This window comes from Euprymna scolopes, chromosome 12 (genome assembly GCF_053919585.1).
Source record: "Euprymna scolopes isolate OS-2025 chromosome 12, ASM5391958v1, whole genome shotgun sequence".
In the NCBI taxonomy this organism is placed as follows: domain Eukaryota; kingdom Metazoa; phylum Mollusca; class Cephalopoda; order Sepiida; family Sepiolidae; genus Euprymna; species Euprymna scolopes.
Genome location: NC_136493.1, coordinates 113,641,367 through 113,658,522, shown reverse-complemented (window position 1 = coordinate 113,658,522; position 17,156 = coordinate 113,641,367). Strand labels below are relative to the sequence as shown.

Sequence of the window (17,156 nt, the reverse complement as noted above, 5' to 3'; positions counted from 1 at the left end):
AGACCTTCAAAACACCTTGATCTCCATCCTTTTCGGTCATTCACCTCATCTTCAAGACTCCTGTATAGTATGTTCACTGCAGACAAGTTACTCTTCAACTTATCCTTGTACCTTAGCCAAAGACGTCCGATAATTCTTTTACCACCCTCAAATTGACTGTACATCGCAAGTTTTAGAATTCTGTCATCGGGCATCCTCAATACATGACCAGCCCACCGCAATTGCGATTGAATAAGAAATAATTCAATGCCAGATATTTTGCATTTTGTGAATAATTCGGCATTTGATACCTTGTCGCGGAGGCTAAGACCACATATGGAGCGTAGACAGCTTTTGTGGAAAACGTCCAGCTGATGTGATGTCTGTATGGAGTCCATGACTCAGATCCATAAAGAAGAATGGAAAGAACAACAGCACGGTAGACAAGGATTTTTGTGTCTAGTCGAATAAACCTTTAGTTCCACAAGCGATGGCGGAGATTTCCAAAGGCAAAAGTTGGCTTAGCAATCCTGTTGACAATTTCATCATCAAGAGAACCGCCCTGGTTCACCTTGCTACCAAGTTAAGGAAAGGAATTGACATAATTGATATCATGACCGCCGACTTTCAGCTTGCGTGCAGGAAATCTATACCCTGGTGGATTTTGCTTTACGCCTTCAACTTGTTTTGGGGTAGGGTATGGCTAATGTACTACCTCAGTCTTCCTTATGCTAATTGTCAGGCCAAAGGCCTTGCACGCGGCTGAAAATCGATCAAGAAGAACCTGGGCTTCCTCAAAGGATGTGGCTACCAGTGCGGCATCGTCAGCGAAGAGCAAGTCGCGAATAATTTCGGTGCGAAGAAGAGTCTTGGCTTTAAACCGTTGCTGGTTAAATAAGCCACCGGATGACCGAAATTGAAACTTGACACCAGTGTCCAAATCATAAAATGCATGTTACAGCATTAGTGAAAAGAAGAGCGCAAAAATGACTATATATATATGCTCTGAAATCACAACGGATATTCAATGAGCTGTGAACTTATTAAAAATTCTTTTACGACTGGTATATACAGGGTATCCCAAAAGAAACCGATGGTTAAAAAAAATTCATAACTTTCTTAATTTTTTATATTTTTCTTTTCTTTTTTTCAGATCCTCTAGAGTAACCCTTCGAAGGTCATCCTGAGTCGTTACACTGCCGAGGACGAAATATTTATCGCAGAGTCGTATTTTCGGTCGAATGAGTCAATATCAGAAACTCAAAGAGAATTTCGACGAAACTTTTACACAAGAAATTCCCCTACTCCCAATGTAATAAAAGCTATGGTGGCTCGATTCCATGAGCAAGGGTCTTTATGTGACCTCCCTAAATCTGGTAGACCCCGTACAGCAAGAAAGATGAGAATCGTCAGATATTAGCAGAGAGTGTGGCCGAGGATCCATCCACATCAGTAAGAAGGAGATCAAGTCAAATTGGGGTCTCTCGATCAATGTGGTTCTAGCAGGACGGTACAACGGCGCATACGGCACGAGAAACATTAACTCTCCCCCAGGACATATTCGGCAACCGAATAATTTCTTGTGGCTGTGAGATAAATTGGCCACTCCGCTCGCCAGATCTCATGTGCAGATTTCTTCCTTTGGGGTTACCTCAAAGAGCAGGTATACGCAAACAAACCAGCCACAATAAATGCCCTTAAAACAATATAGAGAAGGAAATTAGGGCCATAAGCCCCGAAGCATTAAGTGATGTTCTGTGCAGAGAGCACAAGAGTGTGAAAATGAAAATGGTGGACATTTGAGCAACGTCATTTTTCATAACTAAAATTAAACCTTGTGAAAAACATACTCTAGATTAAGTTGCGTAAATAAAATTAGAATAAGTAGACTACGATATGTTACTATATCTCAAAATATTACGGAGAGGCTTATCTACTTATAAAAATTGGTAAACATAACTTAAATATTAAGGACGTTAATCAAATTTAAAAGCCGTCAGCTTCCTTTAGGACACCCTGTACTAAATGGAGACATATTACATTAGTGATATTTTCAAGGAAATTATGAACCTATATATATATATATATATATATAGAGAGAGAGAGAGAGAGAGAGAGAGAGAGAGAGAGAGAGAAAGAGAGAGAAAGAAAGAGAGAGAGAGAGAGGAAGAGAGAGAGAGAGAGAAAGAGAGAGAGAGAGAAAGAAAGGGAGTGAGGAGAGTATGCGTATGCTTTTCTACAGATATATTTGTGAATCATTGGCGATTTTTGAAGCATAAAAGCAATATTGTTGCGTTAATATTTTTTTAAATTAAATATTTCAAACGTCATGCATCTTTTCATTAGGAATAATTGAAGAAAAGGAGCGGAAATAACCCCTACATTGCGCATGGTATGAGTACTCTAGAAACTGGACAGCAAATATTTTTTTGAAAACGGGGTGGGAAGGGAGGACAAAAATAGAGAGTATTGCTATTGAAATAATTAAGATGCTCTCCTTATTTTTTTTATCAATAAATATTATGTAATAATGTCAGCATAATTATCATGTGATGGTTATCTGCGGGATTATAACTTTACTTCGCCACTTCCGTTGCGATCGCGACTTTATCCATGTAATGTTGCTTCAGGTTGCGTTACATATTCATTTGTGCTCGTCAACATTTACATAAATGCGCAAAGTTGTGTGTGATTGAATTATCAGAAATTGCATGACTTGAAATGCGAACTTTCATTGGTTGAGAAGAATTTGAAATGCGAACTTTCATTGGGTGAGAAGAATTTGATGCTATGTTTTATTACAGCCTTTTGATTGGTTGATTTAAATTTGAACCTCGCGCGCGGGATGTTCAAAACGAAAAACTTCAGTTCATGAACATATTTCTTACTGGAAGAACCTCGTTTGGGCCTCTCCTTCAAACATTCATAGACTCATTAATTTAAGGGCGATTGGAGTCCTCTCTTCTGTCCTCAACTAAACTACTCTACCTAACTAATTAGGTTTCATTCCTTTACGTAATATTGTCTCACTTTAAATCAGCTAAAAATGTCAATATGGAAATTATCTGCCTTGCGAGACTAACTGACCCCTTTCCTTTGAAATAATAATTAAATGGATCCATTTACCAAGATCATTCGAACTCTATTCAATAGAGATTTAACAAACACTTCTTACGAATAATCACCTACCAGACCCAGCCGAGATGCAAAATGACGAAATGATTTTGCAACCCTGAAGAACGACAACTGGTTTTAGTCATAACGGGTAAGTTTGCCTTTCATTCGTCGTGTCAATTTCTCTCTGCCAGTAATCATAAATTATGTGATATTAAATTTCTCACAGAATTTCTCCGACTTATTTGTGCTCAGTAGCATTACGCTTAGTTAAATCCCCATCCCGGGTTCCTGGGTAGAGCACTGTAGTAAATGATCTTACCTTCTGCTTGCTTAAAGTTTTGAGAAGCGCTTTGTAAATAAACAAACAAATTGAGCATGTTAATAGTAGCGTTCAAAATGTTTTAATAAATATACATTCGAAGATATCGTTTGCGTTTGAGCGTAGGACTGCCGTCTATCAACTACGTAAGTGATTGTACCTATTTACTATGCTTCCCTACGGGACAGAGTTAGACACCAGAATCGTTTTTTTAACGAGAAGAAAAGGTACAAAAATAAAAAATTGTCTCAGTCGTGAAGGACTGATCCTCCACCGAAAGAGAACAAGAAATGGAAGTACAGCATCTGAAGAGTAGATACTACACTTTGATCTTGATCAAAAGGCCAAGTTGAGATAATAATTGTAGGTTCAATCCATGGCTCGGGATTGGTGCTGGTCTAGCCGCACTGAAGAGCTATGATACAGCGAAACATTATTTCTGTGGATGACTACACAGACACACACAGAGACACACACACACGCACACACGCACACACACACACACACACACATAGTATATAAGAAATAATGCCATGAGACACAAGAACAACAACAATGGATAGGTAACTATACAGCTAATCTTATAATTTTAGTAGAAAGCACATAAATTACGACCAGTCATTCAAAACACTGCAAATATATAATCAGCTCAATAGAAGTTGTATTAGATCTTCTAGAGCTAAATTAGAATAAATAGGAGAGACATTAAATTAATACACGATCATTTACATATCTAGCAAGAATTCAAAGCACAAACAACTAAGAATTGTGTACAAATGTTATCTTTATTTATTGTGCAGACATATTTCCTCAGATATTATTTCTTAGTAGGTATAGGTATCTTTGAATTTATTTATTTGTTGGCGGACTGTTATCCTCATCTTTATAGATGTTGTTTTACGACATTTCGGCCAATTATTCCTCTGGCCTTCGTCAGGTGGTTTACCGCAACGAGATAGAAATACTGGGTCAGTAATTACCGCCTTCTATAGTTATTGTCGTCTCACGACGTTTTTGGCCAACTAATCTCCTGGCCGACTTCGGGTAGGATTGAAACCGCTATTTTCAGACACTGCTCACCTGGAACAGTAGAGATTTTTGGTATTTATCGGAGGCATTCCGATACAAAACCTATCTAAGAACACTACCAGACACATAAAATACATTTGTGTGAAATGACAAAAATCGGACCAGCCGTTTCGGATTCGATAAGGAACGAACTAGACACCCTCGACAAACCCGACAGGAAGCTAAATCCCACCCCCACACAGTAGAGATTCCTAGATGTAAAAGATATTTCTACTCTAGTAGTTTCTTCCCCAGAACCGCTAGACTCTGGAATTCCATTCCAGGTTCCTGCTTCCCTAACTGTACTGACATGCAGAAGTTCAAGTGTAATGCGAACCGACATCTTGCTGCCCAAATCCCTACATAGTGCCCCAGTAGGTACTGCCCCAGATAGTAGTCCCCTACACCAAAGTGGCAATGTGCCTTATTTGGGGTGAAAATGTAATAATGATAAAAAAAAACTCATGGAGACACAAACACAAACTTATTTTTATATATAAGTAGAAATAATTCCTAACACTGAGACGAGCATTTCGTGCTGTATAAACGGACAAAATCAATCGATTTTCCCCTCCATTGTGCAACAGTATTTTTTTTCTTTTGCTAATTTGAACACATAGAAATGTTTGAATGCAGATTTTCCTTTTTTTAATACAATACCATTTGCAAGTTTCTTCGGTTGTTATATATTTAAAAAAAATCTGTTTTGTGTTTGTGTTCTGCTAATGATTTTCAAGTCAGCTGCTTTTATTCTCAATCGCAAACTATCGAAATAAAATATTGACAGCCTATTTGCAGTCTGCCTCGTTGCATTCAGTTTCTCTCGGAGTTTCCTGTCGTCTGGGTTACAGAATCAATTTAGAGAGATTATTTTAACCACGACGCGCACATGTATGCGCACATGTATACGCACATGTATACGCACAGATAGATATGAATTGTGTGTATTTTGGCATCAATTTTTTTCATTTAAACATTGTTAAAAATAACAGAGAGCTTCTGTTTAATGATATTTTTTTTATTTTTGTATTTTTCTCATCATTTTTCTCGAAAATAATAATAAAAAAATAACATATGCATTATAGGGGTCACAAACGTTTTCGATTCCGCGATGAATAATCTTCGGGTAAGAGAAAAATGAACGGGTAGACAGTAAACCTATGCTATTTTTAAAAGAAAAAAACAACAACATATAATTCACATTCTAGTCATTGTGTTATAAAAAAAAAAAACATCGTTTTCTGGTCATCCCCCTAATCAGTTAGGGGTCCATTTTTTTGTCAGTCAGCCAGGTAACCCTTAACTCTCTATTTGGCTTTTGATTAGCTTATTTTTTGGCCAGCTCGTTTGAAGTCAAAGAGATTGGCATTGATAATGGGGTACCCTTTCCGAACTAGTTTGTTTTGATGTGATTGTACATTTGTTTATTATTATTATTATTATTATTATTATTATTATTATTATTAATAGTAGTAGTAGTAGTAGTAGTAGTAGTAGTAGTAGCGGAACCTATGGAAATGCCATAGGGGACTCATTCATACGTAATATATTGATGTTGGCATTCTGTAGATGTTCAATGTAAATGGAGACGCTCTGATATTATTTTAGCTTTTTTGTTAAAACTGCAAAAGTATTTATCTAAGCTAGCACGAACGCCCGGCAAAGCCCGGTCGTAAAGTACGCTCAATTATGATATTTTAATTCTTGCAGATTTCGTATACATTATTATAGTTAATTTTCTATCGTTTTTGACATATTATAAAGTTGCGATTTCAAAAATAAAAAATATATCTATATGACTTGAGTGCATTAGCTGGAATCGAAACAGAAATAAAAAATTTATGAAAAAAATGTATATATATACATTATATATATATATATATATATAACTTGAGTTATATATATACATTATATATATATATATATATATATATATATATATATATATATATATATATATATATATATATATATAACTTGAGTTCCTTCAGCCCTAATCGAAACCGAAACCAAAACTTATGAAGAATTCTTTGTAAAATTATTTATTACAAGAAATGGAAGTATATAACAATTAAACGACCCGGATGTAAGTGTGACACAAAAAATAACACACACGCTATCATATTACTATATAGATTAGTATCTTATGTAAAAACAATTACAGTATGTTTCATAGTCGGCGACCCCCCCCCCAAAAAAAAAAAATACAGCCACAAATCAAGGCCCATAAATTAAAGCAAGAGCCATTTGTATCCATTGAAAGTTAAAGCGTGAACATGCATTGCGATGTATGGGGTATTCAGCAATAATACGTTGTGTGCGTTTTATATACGGCAGACATGTGATAGGAGAATATCTGACTAAGGGTTTGACCACCCAGCATTTGGTTTCCCAACTTGAAAAAGTGATCACTTATTAAAAGCAGGGACACATGCAGAGATTGCGTGCCACCTGAGATTTGTACAGAAGTTATGTCCACTCCAGATCATTAAACACCTTAGTCAGACTCTTTTTATGTCCATAGATCTGCATTCTTTTTTAAATGAGAATGTCTGCCCTTTTTATACAAATATTTTATTAACCGGGTATGCACAATAACCATACTACTACTACTACTACTACTACTGGATGTTCGTCGAAACGACAGTGTGTATCGGATCATCCTAGAGGAATGATAGATGGCTCGTGCTAAGTTGTGGAGCAAGGGTCGCGTACTCACTAACCACTACTCTTCCGTGTCAAGAAGTCCGGAACGACTGCAAGTAATGTGGAGACAAGCACATACCCCACCTAGTACTTCCAAATGATCACCCATTTTAGTACTGACCAGAATCAACGATGCTTAACTTCGTTGCTCTAATGGGAACCGATGTGTAACATGATTATGTTGTACTACTACTACTACTACTACTACTACTACTACTACTAGTAGTAGTATTGTGGATACGAGCAGAGCTTGCGTATGACACAACTGGCACGCATGCGCACAACAGACTTGTTTTGTTTATCAGTTGATCGATAGCTTGGAAGGATTTGCCTTCATTAAGATATTAAACGACATAGCGTTTTTCTGAGATGTGTGAGAAGGTCAAAGTATCTAACGTGTAATAAACGCCCGCTGGCCACAGATGTGCAGCTTTTAAGATATTCATTGTTCGCTTGTTTGTTCGAGAAGGCGGGTCGCTAAGTGAAAGATGTCGAGTGGTAATGGATCAATGATAGCGGCTTTACTTTTTACCGTCTTAATAATACACGCGTGGTGCCACAATCCGCGAGAAATCAGTTGCTTTTTCTTTTCTTTTTTTTTTTTTTTACTTCCGGTCACATTATTAACGCAGTTACGAGTGTACACACTTCGTCAAAAACAACGGAATAAAATATTACCACCAGTATTCGCTCTGCGACCTTGGGAGAGATGCATTTTGAAAAAATTGAGACAGACATAGTGAGTTCACTCTAGATTCAATCTCGTTAGATTCAGCCACTCTGATGAGTCGTCAATGAATATTCATATTTTAAAAACAATATATATATATATATATATATATATATATATATATATATATGTGTGTGTGTGTGTGTGTGTGTGTGTTTGTGCATTGTGTGTGTGTGTGTATGTGGCTTTTATTTGGCTGATTCGTTACTTCCGAACATATAAAACACATGGGCGTTCTGACATAATTTAAGTAACGAAAGACACTTTCCTTATAATTGATTAAACGAGTGTCCCCTTTCAAAAACAATCCATTTTCCCTTTTCCTTTCTTTTATTCTCTTCTTTCTATTTTTTTTTAAATTCAGCTTTAATTTTCGTTAAATGACTGGCCTCAAATAAGACCAGTGCTCTATTGTCACCTGACGATGTCTTAAGACTGAAACAGTAAATTCATTCTTGCGACTTATGATAATTTTATTTGTCTAAATTGAATAAAATATTATATATATATATATATATATATATATATTAAATAAGAGGTAAATAATATTAAGGAATCAAAGCAATAGTAATCTGGAATAGTGTACGATCGTTTCAGAGACGATAGGAAGTTTATTTAAATACAATCTTCTTATAAACACAAGGGGGAAGGGAACTTGACTCCAATTTAATGCTCAGTTCGCATCATCAGAGTGTAACGTTGTTGCATGTTTTGGGCAGTGCCAAATTACCTTGCTTACAAACTAAGGGTTAGGTATGACAGTACGGTGCTTGATACGAGATTTAAGAGAGCGCAGATTTTGAAGAAATGTGTTTAATTGCGATATTGTAGACAAAAAGTAATTGCTTAACGAGGTAAAGTGTACATTTGGCGCCATATGGTTTAGCTTGACATACATAGAGATGTCACGGTATACCATGTGGCTTGTATCACGCCTCATAGGAAAGTTTGCTATGATAATAATTTTTTTAGAACAAAGGACAAGAGAGAGGAAGAGAAAATAGCTTTGAGAGAGAGAGAGAAAGATACAAAATCTAAGGGAGAAATGTTGAGTTTTCTTCAAAATTCTATAATTTATTTAACATTTTGTAACTGTTTTTTATTAAATTAAGACTAAATATGTCTGACCTTTTTTATGCAATGTCAGACAATGAGAACTTTTTAAAAATTTAAGTCACAGTATACAAGCATGGTTCGTTTAAAAATGACTTTTTTAAAAATGTATTTCACTCCAAACTTGGGGGGGGGGTCTTTTTCTATCGTTTCATCTATTTCCTTCGGTATTTGTTCATTCATTTTCCCCTTGTGTCTGTTATAGAGAGTGGTATCTTCACCAAATATACCCATCTCAGAGGTAACTTATACATAAGTAAAATAATAACAGTAAAACGATCGAACCCTGAGGCACACTCGCATTTATATCATGTTGTTTTGATGTACAACCATCACAGACAATCTTGATTTGTCTCTTATTTAAGAGATTTAATTATGTTTAGTAACCATCAAGTAATATCTACAATTTGATTTAATTTTTATTAGACCATCGTGTTATACCCTGTCAAAGACCTTAGATATATTTATGGATACAGCGTATGCTTCTCTTCCCTTGGCCAATATACAGTATGTAGTATACAATTAGGATATCAACAGTAGAACGGACTAGCTTAAATCCATACTTTGGTCAGAAAAAAGTTTAATAACTATGAGGGTTTAGAATAGTGGTTGATTAATTAAAGACTCAAAGATTTTGTTGAGTGAAAATGAGAGAGACTAATGCGGAGATAATTAATTTTTCTATCGCTTCTTCGCTTTAATAACGAAAATCGAAATATTGAATTGTAATTAAAACCAATAGTATCTGCCTAATTGTTATGTCAATATTAGTAACATATCGGAATTTTGTAATTATTATGTAAATAATTAATTATTAATATAAAAAAAATCGCAGAAAATCACAAATTATACTTAAATATTAAACACAATAAATAAGGGAGTTAACTGAGGTTTATATAATGGCGGTCAATTGATTGTGAACTTTGAAAGCGTATGTTTTATGCAATTATGCAGTAATATGTTACTAATTGCAACATAACAGCTAAGTGTTAACATTGTTTTAGCATAAAAAATTAAGTAGATAACAGTTTTTTAAGCAAATTAAATTTTGGAGCTTTTGATTTTTGTTCTAATGACGAAGAATCGCCATGTTTGTTGTTACTATGAGCAAGAATAATAGCGATCATTGTATATATATATATATATATATATATATATATATATATATATATATATATATATATATATATATGTGTGTGTGTGTGTGTCTGTGAAGTTAAGTTTTCTCACTCTTACATTGATATTAAAAGCCTACTTTTTCTAAAAAATTAGGAAAACAATGTTCTTAATATGCTCAGTCATGGATATACGAGCGACTACATAAAGGTTAACTAATTTTCACAAGCTTTAAAAAAACGAGCGTTAATGAATTACTCATTCATTTTTTTATGGTTTCATATTGGATGATCGGTTTCATTCCACTATTAAGCTGAATTCTATTTATGCATAGTTTCTACATTCTGCATGATTGTGTAGAATTTAAGATGAAAACGTTCTAACACACACACACACACACACACATGTACAATTCCGTGTTCTAGAATGTTTTCGTCTTAAATTATTCATGCCAACGTACTAAAGGAAATAAATGGTATAATGGGGGACATCTTGAAATTTGGAATATAGACTTTTGTTATACACACACAGACACACACAGACACAGACACACACACACACACACACACACACACACACATATATATATATATATATATATATATATATATATATATATATATATATATATATATGTGTGTGTGTGTGTGTGTGTGTGTGTGTGTGTGTGAATTCGTCGGTCTATGTGCGAAAAGTCTCTACCTAACTCCTCTCTGATTATTTGATCTAGAGATGTTACTTTTGCGTATGTGCAAAAATAAAAAGAGTTAAAGCTCAAAGTCGCTTATTTTAGTTAACTATCTGTCAATAGATCAGAAAGTAACGACTAAGGCTAGGGCGCTAAATGTTCTGGTTTCGATTCTAGTGTATAGTATCTAAGATATATATTTTAACTTTTGAATTATTCTTTTTTACTCATGTTTACCCCTTACAAAGCATATCGTCACTTGGACGTAAGGGGCTACTATTTGGGGCCATGCCTAGGAAAGATTAACAAGATATTTGCTTATGTTACATTTAAACTTCTGCATATCAGTACAATTAGGGAAGCAGGCAACAGGAAAGGGAATTCCAAAGTCTAGCTGTTCAAGGGGAAAAAACTATTAGAATAGAAAGCTTTCTGAGATTTATGGAGATCAACAGTGAAGGAGTGAAATCTTATTGCTATTACTATATATTGAATAATAATCAATAGAGAATTGGCTCTATAATAATAATAATAATTAAGAAATCTGTATGAATTAAAAAATATAATATTTATGCGTATTTTACGATCGGGCAACGCAGGGTGGCCCACTAGTATATATATATATATATATATATATATATATATATATATATATATATATATATATATATATATATATATATATATATAGAGAGAGAGAGAGAGAGAGAGAGAGATGAGATAGATAGATTCACACACATACACACATATGGATAAATAGATAGATAGATAGCCTCACTAATCCTCACAAGGATGAAACGCGAAAAACTTCCGTGTAACTTAATTGCCATATATATTTTCAAAACTTACTACCTAGCTCTAATTTCGTATCAAGCACTGTCGAAGGAAATAGTGAAAATATTTACATAAAATTTCATATGGATACGTAATGTAATATATCTATCTATCTATCTATCTATCTATCTATCTATCTATCTATCTATCTATATATATATATATATATATATATATATATATATACTAGTTGCCCGGGTGTTTAGAGGTATGCGTTGAGCAAAAAAAAAAACAATGGTTATAGGAAGGCAGGCTCGAACCCGTACCGCGAAGGAGGAAAAGAACGGAAAAAACGTGACGTCTTTGCTGTTACGACCACCACTAAACCGGAAGTGACGTATGTTTAAATTAAGGCTAGACACTTGAAATAAGGGGATGAATTTCGAAAATATCGGTGAAAAAAGCGACCCCTCCTTGTAGAAAAGTGCCCAGTTTAGGGTGAAGAAATTAATGTTTTTAACCAATTTTTCGGTATTTGTCGTCTGAAGGATAATGATTTTGTAAAAAGCCGTCACTTCTGTCGAAAATTTTAGGTAGACATGCAAACATACATACATAATTTATATATTGGTAGGTCAAATTTTCGACCGATTAAACAGTTTGCCCTATCTCTGAATACCCTTTATGTAAAATTTCAAATGCTTAGACCAGAAATTGTCTCTGTAATTTGGTAGAGACCGCAGCGGTCAAAACTTTTAAAACTTTGACACCTATTATGACCCCTTAACATTTATCATTTTGGGCTCAAATCAAGTTATTAAGTTAGATCCATGTCCAAGGAACCTATATCTAAAATTTCAATTGTTTATACCCAAAATTAGCGGAGGAGTTTGGTAAAGTTCTCAAAGGTCAAATCGTTGAACTTTGATCCCTTAACAGCCAAATTTCTTGCTGAAATCTCCATACCCTGTATATCAAATTTCGAGTGAGTGGACTAAAAATTGACAGAGTTATTGTGTAAGGAAATTTACACAGACAGACAGACACACACACATACACACAGACAGACACTTTCACTTTTATAGATACAAGTAGCCCCGTTGCAGCCAGATGGCTGCATATTGTGAAAGAATGACCGGTGGTCTAAACTGACCACCCTGGTCAAATCAGAGAAAGTCCCTTTTTTTTTTTTTTTAATCAGACGGAGAAACGAAAGTAATTTTTTTTTAAAAGTAAACAAAAAAAAACTTTCAACTAATATTAATCGAAACTTTTTTACTTACTTTCTTTTGTTTTTTTGGTTGCAAATCAGAGAAAGTCCTTGTTTTGTTAATCAGACAGAGAAAATGGAAGTAATCTTTTAAAAAATAATAAAAAATCTTGTATTTTTCAACCAATATTAATCGTTGACTGCTGCTGTTACTCCCGCCAATTTAATGCCCTTCACCACCACTTTGCCTAACAGCTGCTGCTGCTACTCCCACCAATTTAACTCCTATCACCACTACTATTTTTGTCTCTGCTGCTACTCCCACCGATTTAACTCCTATCACCACTACTACTTTGCATTTATTTGCATTCATTTTGCATTTCCATACAGTAAACATGGATATAAATACCACTAAAACATCCGCTGGGTCATAAGCTCATTTTGGTACCTTAATTGCTTGGGTGGGTTGCCTGTAGGCTGACTTAAACCGCGTCACACACCCCCATCCCCACAAAAAGACAGTACAGAAATTTATAATAGGATATAGATATATATGTTAATCATTCACTTGAAATGTTACTCAGTTTCTATGTAACAATCGTAACGAATTAAATTTTTTCTATTATTAAAAAGTTTTTTATATTAAAATTTTTTATATGAAGTTTAATAAAGTACAACTTAAATGGCCGCTCTTTTTTGTTCCAAAATATATAATAGTCCTCCAAGTTCCAGATATCAGGTTTTCTTGGTAATTTATATATATATTATTTGTGCCATGTGTTTATGAGGAACGGAGACAACCTACGAGAGAAAAATAAATTATATTCACAAATGAACAAAATTACGTGTGTTTAAAAATATGTTATTTTTGTAGTGAAATTTCAACAAAAAAAAAAAACTCTAATCAGTGAAGCATAAAAATAGGTTGATATTTTGATGAAGTTATTTAGCACATTTCACCCATATTTTAAATAAAGAAACGAATATTTTTGATGCAGATGTAATAGTCAACTGGCGTAAGAGTCCATACACACTCGATCAAACAAGCGTTTCGTTCTTGTTTTTAATACAATTTAGTTGGATTCATGAATGCATAAAGGCATTGATTCATGATTAGATCGTAAATTACTGATACACTAGTCCATACATATTCGATTCAGTCCTTTTGATCTTATTATTTAACATAATCGAATTGGATTTATAAGTTATCAAGCATATTGAATCATACCTAAAAAAGAAAAAGTAATTGACTCATATATGGTGGTTCAGCTACAGCGTTGTGCAGATCAATTGAGCCCGGTATTCAAGGCACTAGATTGAGTCAAGAAATAAAGGCTAGGCAATGTGTAGTTTGTACTTTTATTCCCGCACCAGTTTGGATCAATATATCCAGCGTTAGTTGGCTTCATTCATCCGCGCGATTCAGCTGCGCAATGTTTAGCGTTATGCAGATCAATTGAGCCTGGTATCAAAGGCAAAGAACATAGCCTCCACTCGCTCTACCGTGCCAGAAAATTACTTACACCAGAAAGCATCCTACATCTTTAAAAAGCTACAATTCACCCATGCCAGGAGTATTGTGACCATATCTGGGCTGATGTATCTACCATTAGTCTCTTAAAGTCCAAAAAAGAGTCTCAAATCTAATATTTGCCGCACTGTTGACCAAGCTCCAACCTCTCTTCCATCGCTGCCATGTCGCATTCCTGTGCATGGTTTAAGAAGTACGAGAATAGAATGTGCTCTGATGAACTTGCCTTAGATATAATACTCTAAACTAAACCGACAAGCAAGAAAATCTCACTTTTCACTGTTGATGTCTCTAGATGCAACGAAGCCTTTTACTCTAATTGTTTCTTCCCTAAAAGTGATAGACTTTGAAATTCCATCCCTATTTCATGTACTAATCTACAGAAGTTTAAATGCAATACGAACAGACATCTCCCCACAGTCTCACGTTAGAAATGATCCCAAACAGTTTCCCCTTAGGTTCCAAGTTGTAATATACCTTGCTTATTGCGGAATGAGTATAAGAAGGCACATAGTAAAGATAAATACGCATTATATATATATATATATATATATATATATATATATATATATATATATATTAGTGAAATTGTGTGTGTGTGTGTGTGTGTGTGTGTGTGTGTGTGTCCACGAAACTACTCTGTCAATTTTCGGTCTACAGACTCGAGATTTGACATAAGGGGTATTGAGATTTGGGTAAATATTTTTAATCGGTTTTCGGGCAGATATTTGACTGTCAAAGTTCAACAATTTGACCTTTGAAAACTCTAGCAAACTCCTCCGCCAATTTTGGATCTAAATACTTAAAATTTTAAATGTATGTCACTTGGGCATCGATCAAACTTTTTAATTTGATTTGAGCCCCAGACAATAAATGTTAAGGGGTGAAAATTGGGGCCAAAATTAACAAAATTTTCACCTCTGCGGTCCATACCAAATTACTCAGCCAATTTCGGTCTAAACATTTCAAATTTTACATAAAGTGTATTCAGACATAGAGCAAGCTTTTTAATCGTTTTTTTTTTTGTCGAAAATTTGGCTTCCAACTGGTCAAAGTTCAAAAGATTTAATCGTTGCAGTTTCTAGCAAACTATTGCGCCAATTTGGAGTCTAAACATTTGAAATTTACATAAATGGCTTTCAGACATGCAGCAAGCGTTTTAATCGGCTTTGGGGCGAAAAATTGCCTGCCAAAAGGTCAAAGTTTGACCTTTGAAAATTCTATCAAACTCCTCCGCCAATTTTTGGTCTAAATCCTTAAAAAAATAAAGTTAAATTATATACAATGTTGGTCATCCGTACTTTAAAATTTGTCTGACGTCACTTCCGCCGAATGGTTTTGCAAACAAAGAATTACGACTCTTTACGAAAGTCGCCATACTTATGTGGTACCGTGGTGACTAAACTGTATTAATTCCTAACTGTGCATCGAACGGATATCATAATACTTAGTTCGCAACACTTTATCGTAACAACAACAACAACAACAGCAACAGCAACAACAAATAAGACACTAAAACATTCGTCAATTAATATTTTTTCATTATGCATATGAAACTGTAGTGAAGATAATCACACACACATATACTGGGGTATAAATCTAGTTTAATGTTGAAGCGACTCGGAGAAATCTATCCATCTATATTTTTCATTTTACACGGATGTTTCTATTTTCTAACAAAAATATATATCCATTTACGTAATTGTTAAAAATATTTTCTGTCCGTCACGAGTATCACGTTTATGTATTAATTCCGTATACTCACTATTCCATAGATAACTATAACATATACTGACCCAACAGGTCACGGGTAGTCTAGTATATAAAATAACAGAGAGTTTTCTTGGTTTAATTATAGTTTTGTTTTCGATAATTCTTTGTATGAAAATTAAAAGAATTATTAAGTGTCACAAACATTATCGGTTCTTCGTCGAATCATCATCAAGAGAGGAAAGCAAATTAAAAAGAAGGCTAGAACAAAAAGAAGTCTGAAGAAAAAAAAAGGGAGAATCTCAATAGTAGCTGCGAGGTGAGTATTTGTAGATAGACACTAGAATGTTGGAGGGGGGGCGTTAGCAGTCTAAATTCCGCGTGTCAGAATGGTATTACACTAAGCATTTTAAAATAGTATCACTGGTTTGATGAGCAATATTATTAATTCTAGGTTGTTGAGCTTTTTTTATGGAGATACCTTTGAGTATTTTTACCTTTTAAAAATTTGGTTTGGAATGTAATATTTTTGTGTTATTAACTTGGACTCGTCTTAAATCGGGGGGGGGGGGGTAAATATGATTTCGTAGATGTTGATAAATTGAGTTGGTATTCAAAGCACTAATTAAAGGCAAGAAATAAAAGCTATGCAGTTTGTAGTTGATACTTTTATTCCCGCATTAGTTATGAATCAATATATCGCGCCGTTCAACTGCGGAATGTTTAGCAATACTTGCTGACCTGATCTGCATCGATGATGTTTGTAAAAAAAATGTCTTAATCACGCAATTGTGGTCTTTGATCTTCGCGTGACTGGTTGCTTTAGTTTCTCGTTTCGATTATGTAACGCAGCAAGGAGCCACGTAGATCGAAAAAAGGCGGGTAGGAAACCAGGCACCCTTTTTTTTGGGGGGGGCAGACAATAATATTTTTTGTTACAGAAAGTCGCGTACATTTGTCGAATTGGATTGTATATTAAACAAATATTACTTTGCTGACGCAGCTTTCATTACAGCCAATCACACACACACACACACACACACACACACACGCTCTCTCTCTCTCTCTCTCTCTCTCTCTCATCTATCTATCTCT

General features: G+C 34.7%; 1 protein-coding gene across 1 annotated transcript in view; it reads right to left on the bottom strand.

The window, feature by feature from the left end:
- LOC145291460 (uncharacterized) overlaps window positions 1–17,156 on the bottom strand; it is a 432,834-nt gene that overhangs the window by 47,576 nt on the left and 368,102 nt on the right. The gene's annotated exons all lie outside the window — the stretch shown is intronic.